The following is a 19,582-nucleotide window of genomic DNA, read 5'->3' as shown; positions in this document are numbered from 1 at the left end:
AATGTACATAACAAAAGATGAAGTAGTGAGGGAGTGTTTGTCGTTGCACTTCTATTCTGCTTTATCTCAAAGCAAAAAAAGCCCAAACATTGAAAAAAAGATGATGGGGCAACACTTATATAATGTAACCTTAAGAAATCAGTACTTATGATAAAATAAAAGAAATGTGGTCCAACGCGTGATACTAATGAATGGAAAAAAAATTAGCATTTCTCCAATATGATGAATATAAAGGAGTCAATAAAAATATTTTGAAAACTTGTGCATATATTTAAATACCTTTACAGTCAACAAACTCGTAAGCAGAGTACACAGTTTAAGTTAAAAACACCCTACCACAACTAGTTTTTGAAACGCATTGTAAAATATAGTGCGTCACAAAATGGGCTACATACATGGTGAGTGTATCGTAACCTCACATAGAAAAAAAAAGCCAATCAAAATTAGGATCAGGAAGGTAGACGTAACCACACAACAGCCAATCAAATGTTTTTCAAAATCTGCACAAGGAAAGGGATTGGTCGCTAATACGTCTTCTTACAATGCTTCACAACCAATCAAAAAGAGGTGTTGAAAGTTTCTATTTTTAACATATGAGCAAATCAGATAACCTTGCAAGTACACGCAGCGAGAGGCAATTATTAAAGATGACTTGCTTTTGCACGACCCTGAAAGACTACTTCCAGAATAAGTATGCACTTCACTGCCAGACCCCATTTAATGATTATCCAGGCTCGCAAGCCTAAACACGTCACAAATCATCTCTCATCACTTTCTCTTCTTTTTAAGTTTATTGTGTGAGGAACACTGATTGACCCTATGCCTACAGCCCTCGAATGCCCTGGAGACTGCCACGCCCCAGGGCCAGCTCCTGCAGTGTCCCAGAGCCGTGCTGCCCCATCCCAACATTTAAAAGCCCCGGGGGTGGTGGTAAATTAATCAAGGCTGAATACGTTGGTACAGCCCACTCCGCTTACGCCACCAGGAAAACACTACGGCCAAGATTTCCATTGTAGTGATTTCTTAGTTCCAGTCTAGTTGTCAGATCGGCATACACAGTCCCTCATGGCTGGTATACACCCACCCACACCCATCCAGCGCATCCGTCACTACACACGTGACCCCACCTATAAAAAAGACGGGGCGCACGTGCTATACGCCATTTTAGAGTTCTTCCGATCGCAAGCGCTGAGATGGCTCATCCTGGTGATTCGCACGCTTCATGTAGGCCCAAACTATCGAACAAGGGAGCCCTTTACAACATGCATGGCCTCTTTGGTCACTGAGTTAGTGGTACCTGAAGCACTGAGCGGGTGAAGAACCTGCGATGATGATGATGGGAGCACGAGTATGTCGTTAGCCATAGAGATATCAAGACTTGTCACCATGTTTGAGACTTCTTTGTGGCAGATCGAGACTACATGATGCAGAAGGTGTCCTGTTCAAGAAAAGGTGAGCAGTGAGGCCTGGGTATGCATCGGAGGGAGTCGAAGGGCTGTAGCAGACTGGATACAAAAAGCGACGCATCGATTTAGAAAAACGCAGTCCTATATAGTGTATCAAATCACATGTATATATTTTTTTTCCAATAGCAGAAACGTTTTCATAATCACTAAAACGTCTGGAATATACTAATACTAACTCTTTATACTATCTTTCAGATCACTAAACTGGAGGGAGCACTATGAACCAGCATGTGCTTGGACACACAATGGAGGCAAAAGGTGAGCAACGAGTATTTCCTCCAGTATTAACTACTCCATCTATAACTTTCTCTCTCCCACGTTTTAATGTTGTTTTTTTCTCTCTTTCTCTTTCTCACTTTGTCTCACATCGTTTCTTCATCTCTTTTAAAGTTATGGACGCTGCTGTCCACTCTGCCATGCACAACATTACCTAAGTACAAGTTGTGAACTCTGTCGGCCACAGTGAAGCATGCCTCAACACGTAGTGCACCCTCTTTGAATCACGCCAATGGCACTAGGTGAGCAAAGAAGCTTGTTTCTGAAAACAATAACAAGTTATCTTTGAAAGGAGAGAGTGGGTAGTGTCCAGCACATTCACTGCGTAGAAATATACAATTACCTCCAAGCAGTGTGAATAGATAGGTTACAACAGTCTGACGAACAGATTTACAAGCTTCTTGCGCCACTTTTGTGTCACTTTTAACATGGGAAAAGTAGCGCTAGGAGCTTGTAAATCTGTCTCTGACTTCTCAAGAAAAACACTCACCTCCAGACTCTCCGAGTCAATGAGGTGCAACAGTCTAGGTACACAGGGGCAGATCTACAAGTAAGTGCCGCAGCGTGGCATGGTAACCCTTTGGCTGCACCACGCTGCAGCACTTTCAGAGCGTAGGAATGAGACATATTTACAAGAATATGGTGCAAGGATACCTGTGACAAGGGAAGATTATTTTTGTGCAGGAAGGGGCACCTTCCTGAACAAAAACAATCACTAAAAGCTTTTTCCTCTTTCAATGCGTGCGTAGAATGCAGCACGCATTTAAAGAGGAAAAAAACTGAGTAGAAATGAAAACATTTCTCCTCATTGCGCCTTGCTACGCCACCTCTAGGGTGGCAAAGCATTCAGACGCATCTCCAGATTTACGATTTATCGTAAATCTGGAGATGTGTCTTGTTCCATGGGTGTTGCGTTGGAACACCCACAGCAATACCCATGAAACACCCCTTCACCGGAAAGTGCTGCATGTGAAGGGGCCATATTTATAAGGAGAGGAAAAGTCACGCAGGGAGGCTTCTCCTCTCCTTGTAAATATGGAGGAGTCCCCTGCGCAAAAAGGGGATGTACTGGTGGCGCAGGGGGCTTGTAAATCTGCCCTGCAATATTGAGAACCCACCGCTATGCAGTGGTAGTGTATGTGACATACTACTTTGGAAGAAAAACAGCGCACAGACACCTCTTTACAGTGGAAGTTGAAAAAATACATTTTCCTGAGTATACAAACAAATAATGCAAAAATATACGTGTGCAGTTGTAAGTACTATGCTATTACTAACTCTATATTAAGCACAGGTGAAATTTGCGCGATTCGCGTTCCGCGAAATTGCGGATTTCTCTGCGAAATCGCAAAAAAAATCTGCGAATTCGCGAATTTTCCCGCAAAATCACCGATTTTTGCAGATTTTTTTGCAATTTGCCCTGGAGTACGTTCTACTGGCTAATCCAGTAAGTGCTCCCTCATTAGGTAAATGTATAGTCCTTTGACTACACTGCAGCTGCGTAAAGGGCCAGAGGATGTGTCTCCAGTGACCATGTGTGCCTGTAACACAGGCACAGGCACACATGGTCACTGAAGACACGACTTCTGGCCCAGCTACAGTGTAGTAAAAGCACTATGGGGCAGATTTACAACCCGCTTGCGCCTCTTTTGCGCTGCAGTTGCGTCACTTTTGTGACGCAGCGGCAGCACAAAAGATGCGCCATGGTGCTGGGTATTAACAACGTGATGCATCAGGAGGCGTTTCGGCGCAGGGGAGGGCGTACCTGCCCTGGAACGCCTCCTAAAAGTAGCTGAGTGAAATCTACAAGATCACTTTTAGGCCAATGCTGCATCAAACCCCTGCGCCTGCTTCTGCTTGAAGCAGGCGCAAGGCTTGACGCAGCATTGGGGAGATAGGGCCTCCATCGCGCTTGCGACGCAGCTCCAGCAGTGCGCTGCTTTTATGGCACAGATGCGTGATGTATCTGTGCCGTTTTTGCCACATGGTGTGCCGCATTGTAAATGCGGCTCACCATGAGTGGCGGAGCTGCGGCGCACAATAACTGGCGCATCCCTGGGGATGCGGCAGTTATTGTAAATCTGCCCCTATACATTTAGCCAACGAGGGAGCACTTACTGATTAGACAGTAGAAAGTACTCCAGTTGAGTAGAGGTATTGCACAAAAAGGTGGCATCTTCGTGGACAAACACGCAGGGTGGGATTCATTCTGCCCCCTGTTAGACTCGTTTTTTGTGCCCTTCTGCCCTCTGTTAGACTCGTTTTTCCCTTGTTTTTCTGCCCTTCTGCCATCTGTTAGACTCGTTTTTCCCTTGTTTTTCTGTCCTTCTGCCCCCTGTTAGACTCGTTTTTTGTGCCCTTCTGCCCTCTGTTAGACTCATTTTTCCCTTGTTTTTCTGCCCTTCTGCCTTCTGTTAGACTCGTTTTTTTGTGCCCATCTGCCCTCTGTTATTCCCTTGTTTTTGTGCCCTTCTGCCCTCTGTTAGACTTGTATTTTGTTTCCTTCTGCCCTCTGTTAGACTCGTTTTTTGTGCTCTTCTGCCCTCTGTTAGACTCATTTTTACCTTGTTTTTCTGCCCTTCTGTCCTCTGTTAGACTCGTTTTTTGTGCCCTTCTGCCCTCTGTTAGACTCGTTTTTTCCCTTGTTTTTCTGCCCTTCGGCCCTTTGTTAGACTGCTTTTTGTGCCTTTCTGCCCTCTGCATCACCACATCATCACTCAGCACTACCCCAGCATCATTCAGCACCACCACAGCATCACTCAGCAACACCACGGCATCACTCAGCACCACCATAGCATCACTCAGCACCACTACAGCACCACTCAGCACTACCACAGCACCACTCAGTGCCACCACAGCATCACTCAGCACCACCACAGCATCACTCAGCACCACCACATTATCACTCAGCATCACCACAGCACCACTCAGCACCACCACAGCATCACTCAGCACCAACACAGCACCACTCAGCATCACCACAGCACCAGTCAGCACCACCACAGCACCACTCAGCGCCACCACAGCATCACTCAGCGACATCACAGCATCACTCAGCGCCACCGCATTATCACTCAGCACCACCACAGCATCACTCAGCACCAACACAGCACCACTCAGCATCACCACAGCACCAGTCAGCACCACCACAGCACCACTCAGCGCCACCACAGCATTACTCAGCACCACCGCAGCATCACTCAGCACCACCACAGCACCAATCAGCACCACTACAGCACCACTCAGCGCCACCACAGCATCACTCAGCACCACCACAGCATCACTCAGCACCATCACATTTTCACTCAGCACCACCACAGCACCACCACAGCATCACTCAGCACCACCACAGCATCACTCAGCACCACCACAGCACCACTGAGCACCACCCCAGCATCACTCAGCACCATCCCAGTATCACTCAGCACCACCACAGCACCACTCAGCACCACCACTGCGCCACTCAGCGCCACCCCAGCATCAATCTGCGCGACCATTCAACAACAACTGGTTCAAATATGTTCCCAATAAAATACACTGAACATAATCTTCACAAAAGTTATTTACAAAAGTTTAAGCTATTGCCATTATAAATTAAAATCACTTTTATTTAAGTATTAATTATTTAAAAAAATTAAAAGCTATTGTAATTTGTAATATCAATACTTTTAAGTCACGTAAATACAAAACATGTTGCATTATAAATGCTATAGGTGTCACATTTGCGAAAGTTATAACTATTGGCATTGTAAATGACAAAGCTATTAATTTAGCTATTTTCAAAACCAACACATAAATTAAAAAAATTGTCATTTACAAGACCAATAGCTCAAACTTTCCTAATGCGAGACCTATTGCATTGCAAATGCTTGTTTTTATATCTGTCAGTGCTTCCTGTTAGGTTTAATTTTCGTGACAGGCGCCTCATTGCCTACTTGCAACTATTCTCTGATCCTGCTTCAAGGGTCAGAGCAGGGTCAGAGAAAAGTTGCAAGTAGGCAACGAGGCGCCAGGAAGCACTTACGGGCTTACAGCAGCAGGTGCCCAAGTTGAAGTTAATTTCTTTGAAACCCTTTTGTAAAAGGTTACAAAAAATTACCTTCCACTTTTGCACCTGCTGCTGTAACCCTGTAAGTGCTTGGCTGAAAATTCGTCCCCGCTGATTCGTGGATTTTACCTCGATTTAGCGAGATTTCCGGATTGCAAATTCGCGGAAAATCCGCAAATTCCGCGAGTGGAACAAATTTGCAGCCCATGCTTACTCTATATACTATCTTTCAGATTACTAAACTGGAGGGTGCACTATGAACCAGCACGTGCTTAGACACACAACGGAGGCAAAAGGTGAACTACGAGTATTTTCTCCAGTATTAACTGCTCCATCTATAACTTTCTCTCTCCCACATTTTAATGTCGTTTTTTCTCTTTTTCTCTTTCTCACTCTCGCTCACATTATCTCTCTTTCTCTTTTAAAGTTATGGACGCTGCTGTCTACTCTGTCGTTTAGAACCAAAGCTAAGTTGAAGTTGTGAATTCTGATGGTCACAGTGTTTACACAAGGTAAGCAGAGCGGCCTAGATATACAATGCCTCCAATTAGAAATAAGAGCTTATTTACAAACCCCTTGCACCACTTTTGCGTCACTTTCAACATGGGAAATGTAACACAAAACTGTTGCAAGGGTCTTGTAAATAAGCACGAAAGAATATTGTCCTGCATAATGACTTAATCTCTCACATATTATCACTGAATCATTTTAAAGACCTGTTAATCTGTAAAGTAAAACTGATGCAGTAGGCACTTCCATACAGACACCGCTTTAACATGGGCCTATAAAACAAGTGAAATGTACCGGGCACACTGCACACGTAAAAAGAAGGAAATATCGTCAAGTGTTACCTTGACTTGTAATGTTTGACCTCATTTAGTCACATCGATCTAATTTTAAACACTAATTTTCTTTTTTGTTTTGCAGATTACCTACCGTACGTCTATTGGAGTCCACATCACATTTTGTTTAATATTTTGTTTTATTAAAGTTATGTTTCTAGTTCTTTATTGTATTATCTTTAAATTACGTTTCCAGTTATTTATTGTTGTTTTAATAAAAGTTATTTAAAAAAAAGAATATAATTTTTTTTTGGGGGGGGGTAATGATCCCCAATAGAAATGATATTTATAATTTTAAGTATAATTCTGAGTCTAACTCTTTACCAGATCTTTACCAGAGTCTGAAGCTACGAATAACGCTTCCAATTAGAAAAGTGTTAAAACTCCACAACAGTAACTTTTTTCAATTACCAACATAGTGTTGTGAACTTCTAACCTCTGTGCTCACGTAAGTGTTCCATAAACTGTTACTATGGTAACAGGCAAAAAGCCATTTGGGGGTAGAGTTGAAAGGTACTAGCTGTACAAACCGTTATGTTTACCCTGGATCCTCTACAAGGCAGAAAGTAAAGCAGAGTAAAACAAAACACTGTGTACCAGATATACAACCCCCTTGCGCCACTTACACGTCCAAGGCCCCCCCAACAAAATTAAAAGTCTGTGGGCCTCAATGACATCCCTCAAACCCCAGGAACAACAACCCCTGGAGATTTCTGTACTGTGTGACGGGGCTGCGTGGCCCTCCGCCTGGTGCCCTCGAGAGCGCTGGAGTCTGCCACAACCAGAGCCAGATCCTCCAATGTCCCGGGGTGCCTACCCCCAGGACACTGATGTTTGTTATGAGAAGGCGGAAGTCTTCTGGCTCCGGCCCTCCCATAGCAAACTTGGGGCCATATTACCAAGAAAGGGTGAAAAATTATCACCGCTTTTACCGGCAGGAAACTGCTGCTAAAGCGACAATAATGGGCTTGATAATATGCCCTTGTGAATTCCCATAGAAGCCCAGGTTCTGGTGTTAAACTGGCCTTCTACGGAAATTCACAAGGGTATATTATCAAGCCCATTATCGCCGCTTTAGCAGCAGTTTCTTGCCGATAAAAGCGGCGATAACGTATTGCCCTTTCTTGTTAATATGGCCCTTAGTGTGCATTTTGAAAGACAGAGCAGTGAAATCTGTTCTTACTTTCAAAATTCAAACAAGATTACATTTCTACATGCAAGTTAGCATCTCTCCATGTGTAAAAGCAATGCCGGCTCCCAAAGAGCATGGAAAGCCGGCTGGACCATGGGGGCATAGTGGCTCCACTCACGGTTCCCAACATTTTTCTATAAGACCCGGGGGATACGATGCCCAGGAATATTAGAAAGTTCTGATAGGGGCCATTTTTTAACAGAAAAACTAAAAGTTTTACACAGAGCTCAGTGCGGCCCCCTGTTGTGCATGCCCTGGGTGCACGACTTATAATCTGTAGGATGCACAACTGCAGCACCTTTGGTGCACAACTTCTATGCGTTTGGGAGCCGCCATTACTTTTCCACAGCAGGAACTACTAACATGCAGCTCCCCATCTGCAAAACCAATCTGATTTTAATTTTGAAAGAGGAAACATATGTCCTTGCTAGGGGACGGCGGGATGGGCACCCCGGGGACACTGCAGGAGCTGGCCCTTGGGGGTGGTGTTCCCCAGGGCCATCTTGGGCTCCAGGAGGGGGGCCACTGTGGCCTCCCTTCAACACTTTCAAGAAGCCCTGGGGGGTGGTGGTCCCCAGGACTGGAGGGGCCTCAGAGCCCCACTCAATTAATATTTTAAACCGCCGGGGGGTGGCGGTTGCCGGGGCTGGAGGGGCCTCAGAGCCCCCCTCAATTAATATTTTAAAGCCCCGGGGGTGGTGGTCCCCGGGGCTCGGGGAGCCTAAGACCCCATATATATACTTTTACATTTACTGCGGGGGCCGTGAGCCCCCGCACATATATTTTAAAAAAAAGCCCCCGGACACTTATTAACACTAAAGGGGGCTTCGTTTTTTTTTTACGATACGCGTATCCCACGCCCATCCCGCGATTTAAAAAAAATTAAATGAATAAATTCACCTTGAGGGTCCTTGTGGGACCCCCTGAGCAGGCCTAGGGGGTCAGAGTGTACCTCCCCTTCCCCTTTGCGTCTTTTGCACACTTGTTTTTCAGTTTTTTTGTGCCTCGGTTCTACCGAGACACAAGATGGTTGCCAACACTTCCTGGTTTGGAGTGTTGATAGACAGTTGACAGGCAATTAGCATTCAGCTCGTGCTCGTAAGGGTATGCGTATAATCCTCGGACGGTACTTCGTCCATAGATATTTCTATGATATTACTTTTGATTTTCTCAGGAACTACTGCACACATTTACACCATTTAACAAAAAGCATCATCTGCGAACCAAACTACCTTTTTGCTAAATTTTTTTTTTTTTTTGGTGTAAAACTTTTATTGACGGTCATCATCCAAGTAACAGCAGTACAGTTATACAATAAGCATGACGTGAGGTAAAAGAACATTATGTACGTTTACACAGCTATTCAGCCGACAACCCTCCGGTCCGGCAGCGCATGGTGAGGATGACACGGCAAATCTTTTAGGATGCATTTTTCGGAGCCATGAAGTCTTACTTTTTAAGTCCATTTTTTTTTTTAATTTGTTTGTTCCTTTTTATGAAAATAGAAACCAAACCAAACGTAGTGGCTCATTTGCAACGAATAGACATAAAGCAATATGGAAAAAAGGGTTACTAGTAGAACACGCCGACCCCCAACCCCCAGGCCATACCCCTTCACCCCCAAGCACAGTGTCTATTGAATTCTTAACAACAAGGTTACATTTCCAATCCCATCCCACGGCACTCTACAGGTTAATCAATCATTTCCTCCTCATCATCCGAGTCTTCGTCTTCGTCCTCCTGCAGCGGGTCGCACAGGTCCCCTCTGTACCTATTCCACGCCTCCCATACCTTATTCCATTTCTTTGGGTTCGCTCTAAGTTTATAGACAGTTCTTTCAGTTAGCATCAATTTGTCCATGGTCTTGCATCATAACGCCAGAGTAGGTATCTCCGCCTCCCCCCATCTCTGCGCCACATCGCGCTTAGCCACCATTGTAACAATCGTGACCCACTGTTGTTGTCTGAGGTTAAGATCAGTGCCCTCCCATATATTCAAGAGACATAGGCGTGGCTCCGGTGTGAGGGAGGTATCAAGGGCCTGTGAGATTGTGCGCATGACCTGTTGCCAATACCTAGCGATGAGAGGGCAATCCCACAGCGTATGTAACAATGTGCCGTCCTCCCCACATCCCCTGAGACAGTGAGGGGAATCAGCCCTGTGTATTTTATGTAGGGTGGTCCTTGTATAATACACTCTGTGCAGCACTTTTAACTGTATCAGCCTGAACCTAGCCGACACCCCAGCCTCCCTTGGAGACGCCATAGCAGCATTCCAGTCCGTCTCATCCATAGCTCCCAACTCATCCTCCCACTTTTCTCGCAGTTTCTGCAGGGGGTCTGGAAGATTATTCAGCAGTTTGCGGTATGTGACTGAGGTGGCCCGTGACTGTAAAAAGTCCGTAAGAAGCCGGTCTTCCAGGGGTGAGGACTCCGGGACCGTAGTCCCTGGTTCCAACACCGCCAGGAGAGAGTGCCTGATTTGGATGTATCTGTATGTTTCAGTGGGGCCTAAGGCATATTGTTGTTGTAGTTGTTCGAAGGGAATCACCCCTGCGGACGACCAGAGATCCCCCACCGTAGAAATGCCTATATTATCCCACTGGGTGAACCCCTTACTGGTCCTGAGGCAGCCCAGTTTCTTGGTATCCCAAAGCGGGGTAAGCTTCGTGATGACCCCCTTCCATTGTAGCCTAGTGAGCGCTTTGTACCATAAGGTGATTGTATGTTTGGTAGGGCCAATCAGGTCTTTGAGGAGACTTGGGTTGTATAAAGGGGCCAACAGACTTTGCGTTCCCAGTTGGGCCCTGTCAGCCATATATGCCGGGTCATTGTGCGATGCATGGAGCCACTGGTTGAGTACCTTGAGTTGAGATGCCCAGTAGTAGAGCTGCACATTTGGTAGCGCTATCCCCCCATCGTACCAACCGCGGTTAAGTTTGAGGTGAGCTATTCTCGGAGGAAGCTCATCCCATAGCAAGGTGGTGATATCTGCGGTGATTCTATGAAAGTAGGAGGGCGGGATTACATCTGGGGTATTTTCCAAAACGTACAGGAGGCGCGGAAGCGCTATCATTTTAAACAGGGCAGCGCGGCCCAGGAGCGTGAGCGGCAGGGATGACCAATGTCGTACGTCTGCCTTTAGACGGAGGAGGGGGGGTGCCAAGTTCCAGTCGTAGAATACGGCCGTATCGTTGGTGACATGGATGCCCAAGTACTTGAAGGAGACATCGGTCAGCACTAAAGGACAGTGTTCAGGGAGGACTGGCCAAGGGCCCTTCAGAACATAAAGGACCGATTTCGTCCAGTTAATAGTATAGCCGGAGGCCGAGCCATGTTTATCGCAAAGTGCCAATAGTATCGGAACACTCGATTCGGGGGTAGATAAGTAGACTAGCATATCATCGGCATACAATGATATTCTGTCTTCCCAGGCCTCCGTCCATCTAATACCCTTCAGTAGTGGTGTCTTTCTAATAACAATCGCGAGAGGTTCAATGACCAGTGCGAACAGTAATGGGGATAGGGGGCAGCCCTGGCGAGTCCCACGCGCTAGAGGAATCGCTCGTGAGATGTGGCCATTGGCCACCACGTGGGCTACTGGGTCTGTGTAGAGTAGTCGGACCCATGATAGAAACTTCGGTCCGAAGCCCATCCGGGTCAGAACTGCGAACAGGTATTGCCACTCTTCCATGTCAAAAGCCATTCTGGCGTCTAGTGACAAAATGGCCGCCGGTTCTTTCAGGGAATGTGCTCGTGCCAGTGCACCGTGCACTCTACGGAGATTTAACGCTGTACTCCTGTGCGGCATAAAGCCGGATTGGTCAGGGTGGATCAACTGGGAGAGATATGGAGTCAGCCTATTAGCAATCAATTTCGCCAGGATCTTCGCCTCTGCGTTAATGAGTGAGATCGGGCGATAAGACGTACAGTCCTCTGGAGGTCTGCCAGGTTTTGGGATAGCTACTATCGCCGCCACGCGTTGGTCTAAAGGCAGTGTTCCAGTCTCACGGCAGTTCTCAAACATGGCCAGCATTGGCGGGCCCAGTGTGTCTGACATCAGTTGAAACCATTCGATTGGTATCCCATTGGGGCCCAACGCTCTGCCTGTATGCAGCGCACCTGTCGCCATACGGAGCTCCTCTACCGTAAGGTCCGCTTCCAGCTCGGTCATCGCCTCCGGTGATAATGTCTCTACCTCTACATCTTGGAGTGCGAACGCTGCCGCCTCTGCTGTGACCACCACCTCTGGAGTGTATACCCCTTGGAAGTGGTCTGCCAAGAGGTCGACGATTTTAGGAGGGTGCGTGTGACACGCCCCTTCTCGGTCCCGCAACTGCAGAATGTGCCTGCCTCCGTCCCATTTCTTGTCCAACCAGGCCAGTAATTTGTTGGCTTTGTCGCCCACATCATAAACTCTGCAAGCAGTCGACTCTATATGTTCTAACACCCGTCGACGGAGAAAGTCGTCATGTCTTTGTTGACAAAGGGACAGCCCGTGTCGAGTGTCTTCTGACGGTGCGGTCATATGAGTTACGTTAGCCTGTTCTAACTGCAGTTCCAGCTCTACCAGTTCCTGTTTTTGTTTACGTTTATGATCGGTTATGGTCGCGATTGCCTGGCCCCTCAATACCGTCTTGTACGCCTCCCATAGTATCGTCGGTGAGGACACCGAGCCGGAGTTCTCCTGGAAGTAATGCTTGGTGGCGGTTTTGAGGGATTTTCGGACCGGAGGGATTTTAAGATAACCGGGGTAAATGGGATAGAGCCGTTTACGAGCCATGGTTGTGCAAGACAGTGTAGCGATCAAGGGGGAGTGGTCTGATATTCCCCGTGGCGCAATCTGTACATCGGCAAATGTGAGTCTGCCACCCCCCAATGTGAGAAAATAGTCAATGCGAGACAGGCAGTCATGAGTGGATGAGTAGTAGGAGTAGTGGCGATCAGTAGGGTGGAGCTGTCTCCAGATGTCAACCAGACCCTGTGCCTCCAAGAAGTCCCTGAATTTCGTTGGGCCAGTGGGGAGGGAGCGAACCGGGAACCTGTCCATGTCAGTATTGGCCAGAGCATTGAAGTCTCCACCCACCAGCAGGTCCCCTTCCGGGAGTTCCAAAAGAAATTTGCCCAGGTCCGGAAGTGCCGATGAGTGTAGCGCTGGTGGGATGTACGCAGCCACCACATTAATGGGCACGCCCTCCCATTGCCCACACACTGCCGCGAAGCGGCCATGTTTGTCTGTTTTCGTGGAGTGATGTATGAAGCGCGATGTTCTTTTCACCCAGACACCCGTCCCCCGGGACCCTGAAGTGAAGTCCGAATGTACTACCATGCGATATCCTCTCCTATCCAGAGCTTTGGTGGCTGCCCCCACTAAGTGTGATTCCTGCAGAAGGGCAATGTCACAATTCAGTCTCTTAATACATTGTAGGACCAGTCCCCTCTTCACTTTATCTCCTAACCCCCGAACATTCCACGACATTACCTGTAACGGTGGCACAGACCCCACCCCAGTGTCAGGTGTTACGGTAGTAGGTCGTGAGAGATCCGCCATTTTGTAGTCATGCGTGCAAGTTGGTGTCCCATGGGGTAGAACGGAGCCATAGTGATCAAAGAATTTCCCAACCCTGTGCATTTATTCACACGTTTGTGCCATAGTAGCGTTAGAGGATCAGAGGCGACACACCCGGTGCCAGGAATACGGTCATATGTGACTACTAGCAATTTCAAAATGAGGAATAGAGCCAAACAATTCAAACAAGCTAACCAACAGAACCCCCCCATACCCAATACCCCCACCCTCCCTGCTTCCCTGCTACACAGACTCCAAACTGCCCGCCACCCCAACTTAGCGGAGTGCTTAAACCCATCCCAAAGAAAACACACAGTTACTTGCTCGTTGGGGGTGAGGAGCACTCCGGAATTAGCGACCTCTCGTACCCTCCACGGAGGCCCTCGGCCCAGTGTCCTTGGCGGTTCCAGCCGCAGTCCCAAACATCAATGTCTCGTTTACATGTTCATGGGTCCACCTCCTGATTTAGGTCAGCATCGTCCCTTACCGGCGAGCTTCTGCCACTGTTCGTACCAGCGTCCCCAACATCGTTTCGGTCAGGTTGATGTGAGCCGTTCTTAGTCCGTCCAGGGCGGCGAGAGTGGGAGGCAGGGCGCCAGCCATCCAGCCAGTCTCGTGCAGTTCCAGGGTCGTCAAAAAAACAGGTTCTGTTCTCCGCCACCACCCGGAGCCTGGCCGGGAAGATCATAGAGTAGGGGAGTTCACGTTTTCTAAGTTGCTTTTTGACATCCAAGAAGGTTTTTCGTCGCCTGGCCACCTCTGCCGTATAATCCGGGAAAAACGCCACCGTTGAGTTGAGGATTTTTACCGGTGGTGATACTCGTGCCGCCTGGAGGATGACGTCCCGGTCGCGGTAGTTGAACAGTCTTGCTAGGATAGGCCTAGGCGAGGCCCCTGGTTTAGGTTGACCCCCCGGGACTCTGTGTGCCCGCTCCACTGAAAAGAAGGCCGACAGACCTTTAGGTTGAAGATGAGTTTTAATGAGGTCCTCCACATATAAATCCATCGCTCTCACACCCTCAGTCTCCGGAACGCCAAGAATGCGTACATTGTTCCGCCTGGAACGGCCCTCGTGATCGTCGAGTTTATCTTTAAGGAGCTTGTTTTCCGCCATGACCGCTTCCATGGCCGTCTGCAATTCCGAGACATCCTCCACCAGCGATTTCGTGACGAGCTCTAGCGAGCCTACTTTTTCGGCCATCTTGTGGAAGTCCGCTCGGATAAGGGTGATTTCGGCCGAGATAGAGCCCACCGTCGTTTGGACCTGCGAGAGTGCCTTCATAACGTCATCCAACGTCGCCTTCTTCGTCCCCGCAGGCTCGCCTGGTTTCACAGGGGGATTATTCCCATCCGCCGGAGGGGAGGCGGTTCTATCATTTGTGAATCGGTCAATACGAGTCTGGGTTGTACCGCCTTTCACACCTTTCCCGGCCATTGTTCGGTCGCGGAGAGAATACAGTTCGTCGGTTCGATGGGATATCAAGAGAAATCACCGTCACGGTGCGTTCCTCAGTTTAATGTGAAGAGGGCTTTCGTTGCAATGAGGGAGACGCCCCGATGGTCCTCGCAGGGCAGACTGCAGGACAAAGTTCAGATGGTTGCCTTGACCATCTGCGGGCACCCTTCCTATGAACCTCCGCTGGGTGTATTAAGCAGTTTGTTTCTGGGCAGGGAGTCCACCCACCGATCATCACTCAATGTGGTCCTCCAGCACCGACCACTTCCTGTCTGCGGTCGCCGAGCAGGCTGCACCTCCAGTCGGCCTCAGTCGCCACTAGAGTGCCCGGAGGTGGGCCTGTGTTCCGGTCGGACCAGCACTCGACGATAACTTCGTCGTCCAATTCACGATTTCCGTCTGGGAACCTGCTACCAGTTCCGCCCGGTCTCGGGCGTTCGGTGCCGCCGTTGGAGGTAAGAAGTAGTCACGGATTATCGTGCGGATAGATGGAGAGGCCGCTTCCCTGCCGGAGCTAGTCCTCTATGCTGCCGCCATGTTCGGCCGCCAGCCACGCCCCCCCTTTTTGCTAAATTTGTTGTAATTCCGTTCAGCAGTTCGGGCTGTAGCCCGTCTTAAAGGTCCCTATGGAAAATTGCATGGGGAAAACATCTTTTTGGACACCCCTTTTTCTCAGCCCCCGCTTCTCGAATCACCCCCAAACTGTCAGGAAAGGACCGGAGTGGAGCAGGCCATCTTCTTGGAGAATTTCATGAATATTCGCCGACTGGTGCCAAAGTTATTCCAAATAGAATGTTGCGGATTTCCGATGGAAACTAGGTCCTAACTATAACTACCTACTGGCGACCGACAGTAGGTAATATTTGTATATATAAATAAAGTTTTGTTCCCCTCATGCCCAAGGACAGTATTGATGTATTCCATGACATGGTAAATTAAATTATACTGTTCACAAAAATAGAAAGGAGAGAAATCTATTTTTTAAGAAAAGGGCATATAACGATTTGGTAATGAAACTTGAGAAAAACCAGGATGTGGTAATTAAAAAATCTGACAAGGGCGGTAATTTTGTATTGTGGCCTAGAAAGGATTATATAACAGAGGCGCTATATAAAATCCAGTGCTAAGGAGTATGACAAAGCCAAAAACACATTGCAGAAACAAATGGCATCTTGGAAGAGACAGGGCCTTACCTCTGTGGAAGAACACAAACTTATGTTTAATGAGTTTCCGGTACTGCTGATTCTATATCTTATACCAAAAATACACAAAAATGTTTTCCCAATACCTGGGAGACCGATTATTTCTGCCATAAAGTAGTAGTAGTGGTAGCATTTAAAAACCTATTAAATTCAATGAAAAAACCATAGGTTTCACACCAGTTATAGTTACCTGGAAATTTTACTGACATAAAACCATTGAAATTCCCACGTTATAATTAATTGGACTCACTATAACTTGCGCGCCTGCAATGCACTGCTGATGACGTCACATATTACATCACTCATGATATGGTCAGTGACATCACTCATGACATCACTGATGACACCATCCTTGTGACAGACTGACAGACCTCCTTTCGGTGTAATGTAACTCTTGAAACACATATTCAAAAATAGAAACTAACATTTTCAAAAAAATTTAGATACCCATACCACTTACAACAACCAATTCAGTAATTCCACCATCTATATATACATCCTCTCATTCAGCAACAGTTCTATATAGTCACTCATACATATACTCACTCATCATATGTAGTGATACACATATACATCCTGTTACACACCGACAGTCATCCAAAAGTTACTCACACACATACTCACACATGCAAATAAACTATTGAACATCCATTTATTTGCATATACAGCTATACACACACTAGTACATTACTTCTAAGGAAACTTACACATACTTACTCTCTTAAACAATAACTTATAGAAACACATACTTATTTAAACAGGAACTCTTTCAATCTCTCACTATCACATATACTCACCTATATACATCAATACTCCCATATACTAGGTTAAAACATATGTAGTTACTCATAAAGACACTAGTGAGGCAAGCATTCACTCACTAACACACACATATACAAACTCATCCACCCATACAGTCCTGCACAAATGCTGTCTTAAAAACACACACAAACAGTGAGTTAGTCACCAACCCATGCAGCCACTTATGGAAAGGGGCGACCACTCGGTCCCCCCGAACGTATGGCTGAGTGCCTCGATCCCCCCGGGAAGCCATTTTTGGGCGGGAGGCGCGTCTCGGCTGGTATGCCCGAAGCGGCGTAGCCGGGGCGCGCCTTTTCCCGCCCTAGAGTGGGCTGGCCTAGACACCGACGCAGCCAGCCACGCCCTCGGGGCGGGCAGGGGCGGGTTTTCGCCCGCCCTGAAGACGGATAAAAGAAGGCGCAAGACCAGAAGACGTCCTCTTGTTCTTGTGCTCCGAAGCTGCACCTCCTCGCTACACGTGAGCTCGGGACGGAACGAAGAGCCATTTTTGAGCGTTTTGATCTTTTTTCTTGGTCTTCTAGATACTTCGTAGGAGAGATGCCCAAGAAAGGCGAAAAAAGAATGACGACTGAGCAGATGGTGCGGGCACTATTCAAGGATATGTCCGACATAAAGAAACGGTTGGCGGAGCGAGATGGGGAGGAGGGTTCGGGCCCTTCGCCGGCTGGAGGGAGACCTAAGAGGCCGAGAAAGGTTCCAGCTGGTGGGGACGTCCCGGTTCCCTCTGCCCCTCTCGAGGCGCCGACCCCAGTACCGATGGAGGGGAATCCAATCCCCGTTGTCGTCACCCCGACATCGAAGGAAGACATGCCCCCCGAGCTGGCAGCACAGCTAGCGGCATGGTTGGGGGATAGTGGTGATGGCGCCACGGCTGCCGAGGCACAGGCGCTGATAAAAGGGCTTCGTGAGAAGAAAGAGGCAGCTAGAGTGGCGGGGATAGACAAGCCGCAAGCGGCAGATGCTGCGTCCGGTTCAGGTAAGCGGCCATTGCCGATTGCAAGGGACGAGTCAGCACCCTCTCGTAGAGAGAGATTGGGACAGCATGTGCCTTTAGCTATAAAGGAAAAGATCTGGGCGGGGGAGTACGTGAATATTTTTTCCCTGCTTGTTGATCATTATGATGTGGAGCATGTGAAAAGTCAGAAGGACTTAATGCATCCGAGTGTTTGGCGCGCTAAAATGGCCGCCTTTAAGGTAAATGAGAACATTGGCAACTGGGGCAATGCGTGGGGTATTTTCACATCAATTTTGGGGGAACGTAGGCCCGAGTTGCTCCCTGAGTTTCCCGTTTACCAATCACGAATTATGGGTTACTCGACAACGTATCAAGGTAACCATTGGTTTTGTTATGACAATCTGTTCAGGAAAGAAAAAGAGCATAACAAGAGTTTGACTTGGGATTGTTACGATTCGTTAACATGGGACAAAATGAAAGAATCAGGAATGTTAAGAATGCCATTGGTCGGGAGCAATGTTGTTGATTACTCCCGCCAAAATGTGGGGACGCCCTTTCGACCGAGTACGAGCAGCGACGACCAGTCGAGGCCCGCAGGCAATACAGGGAGAAAGGGTTTCTGTTTTAATTTCAACAAGGGGAAATGTACCAGGCCTCCGGGATCGTGTAAGTTCAAACATGAGTGTAGTACGTGTGGGTCGTCCCATCCTGAGTCATCGTGCAGAGCCAAAACGGGTGAGAATGGGGGTAAGGGAGGCGCCAAACAGGTCTAAGCTAGGCCGAGGGGCGCCTTTACCAACCCCGATTGATACCTTGGCAATGATTCCCTGGCTCAGCGAATACCCGGATCGTGCTTCTGCCGGGGTGCTACGGAACGGTTTCACACATGGTTTCCGCATCCCGGTAGGGGACTTTCGGGGTGTAGGGATTTGCAAGAACCAACTTTCCGTTTTACAACATACATCTGTGGTGCAAGAGAAAATTCACAAAGAGGTTAGCCGAGGACGGGTCGCCGGCCCATTTAGTGTACCCCCGGTACCGGATTTTGTTTGTTCTCCGTTAGGGGTGGTTCCCAAGAAGGACCCGGGTGAGTTTCGTTTGATCCATAATCTGTCTGCCCCACACGGCCTTTCAGTAAATGACGCAATTGATCCAGAAGTTTGTTCGGTGCGATACGCATCGTTTGACGAGGCAGTAGCCATCTTGAATCGCCTGGGGCCCGGAACGTTGATGGCGAAATCAGATATCGAGTCAGCGTTCCGGTTGCTCCCGGTACACCCAGACGATCAGCGTCTTTTGGGGTTCGGGTTCCAGGGGTCATTTTACATGGATAGGTGTATGCCAATGGGATGCTCTATATCATGTGCTTATTTTGAACAATTCAGTACTTTCCTGCAATGGGTGTTCACTAAGAAATCGGGTTTTCGAAATGTAATGCACTATCTTGACGACTTTTTGTTCCTTGGTCCCGCCGCAAGTCCTGAATGTGCTCAGGCCTTAGCTGAATTCTGTGTGTTGATGGGTCATTTTGGCGTGCCATTGGCACCGGGTAAAACTATGGGTCCCACGACTTGCCTCGAGTTTTTGGGGATCGAGTTGGACTCAATGGAGGGGTGTTTCCGTTTACCAGCTAGCAAAGTGTTGAAATTCAGGACAGCCCTCCTAGTATGTTTGAATACACCTAAGGTTACACTGCATCAGTTGCAACAATTAGTGGGGAAGTTGAACTTTGCCTTGAGGGTGATCCCAATGGCT

This window comes from Lissotriton vulgaris, chromosome 8, assembly GCF_964263255.1.
Source record: "Lissotriton vulgaris chromosome 8, aLisVul1.2, whole genome shotgun sequence".
NCBI lineage: Eukaryota > Metazoa > Chordata > Amphibia > Caudata > Salamandridae > Lissotriton > Lissotriton vulgaris.
This window is presented reverse-complemented; position numbering follows the sequence as displayed.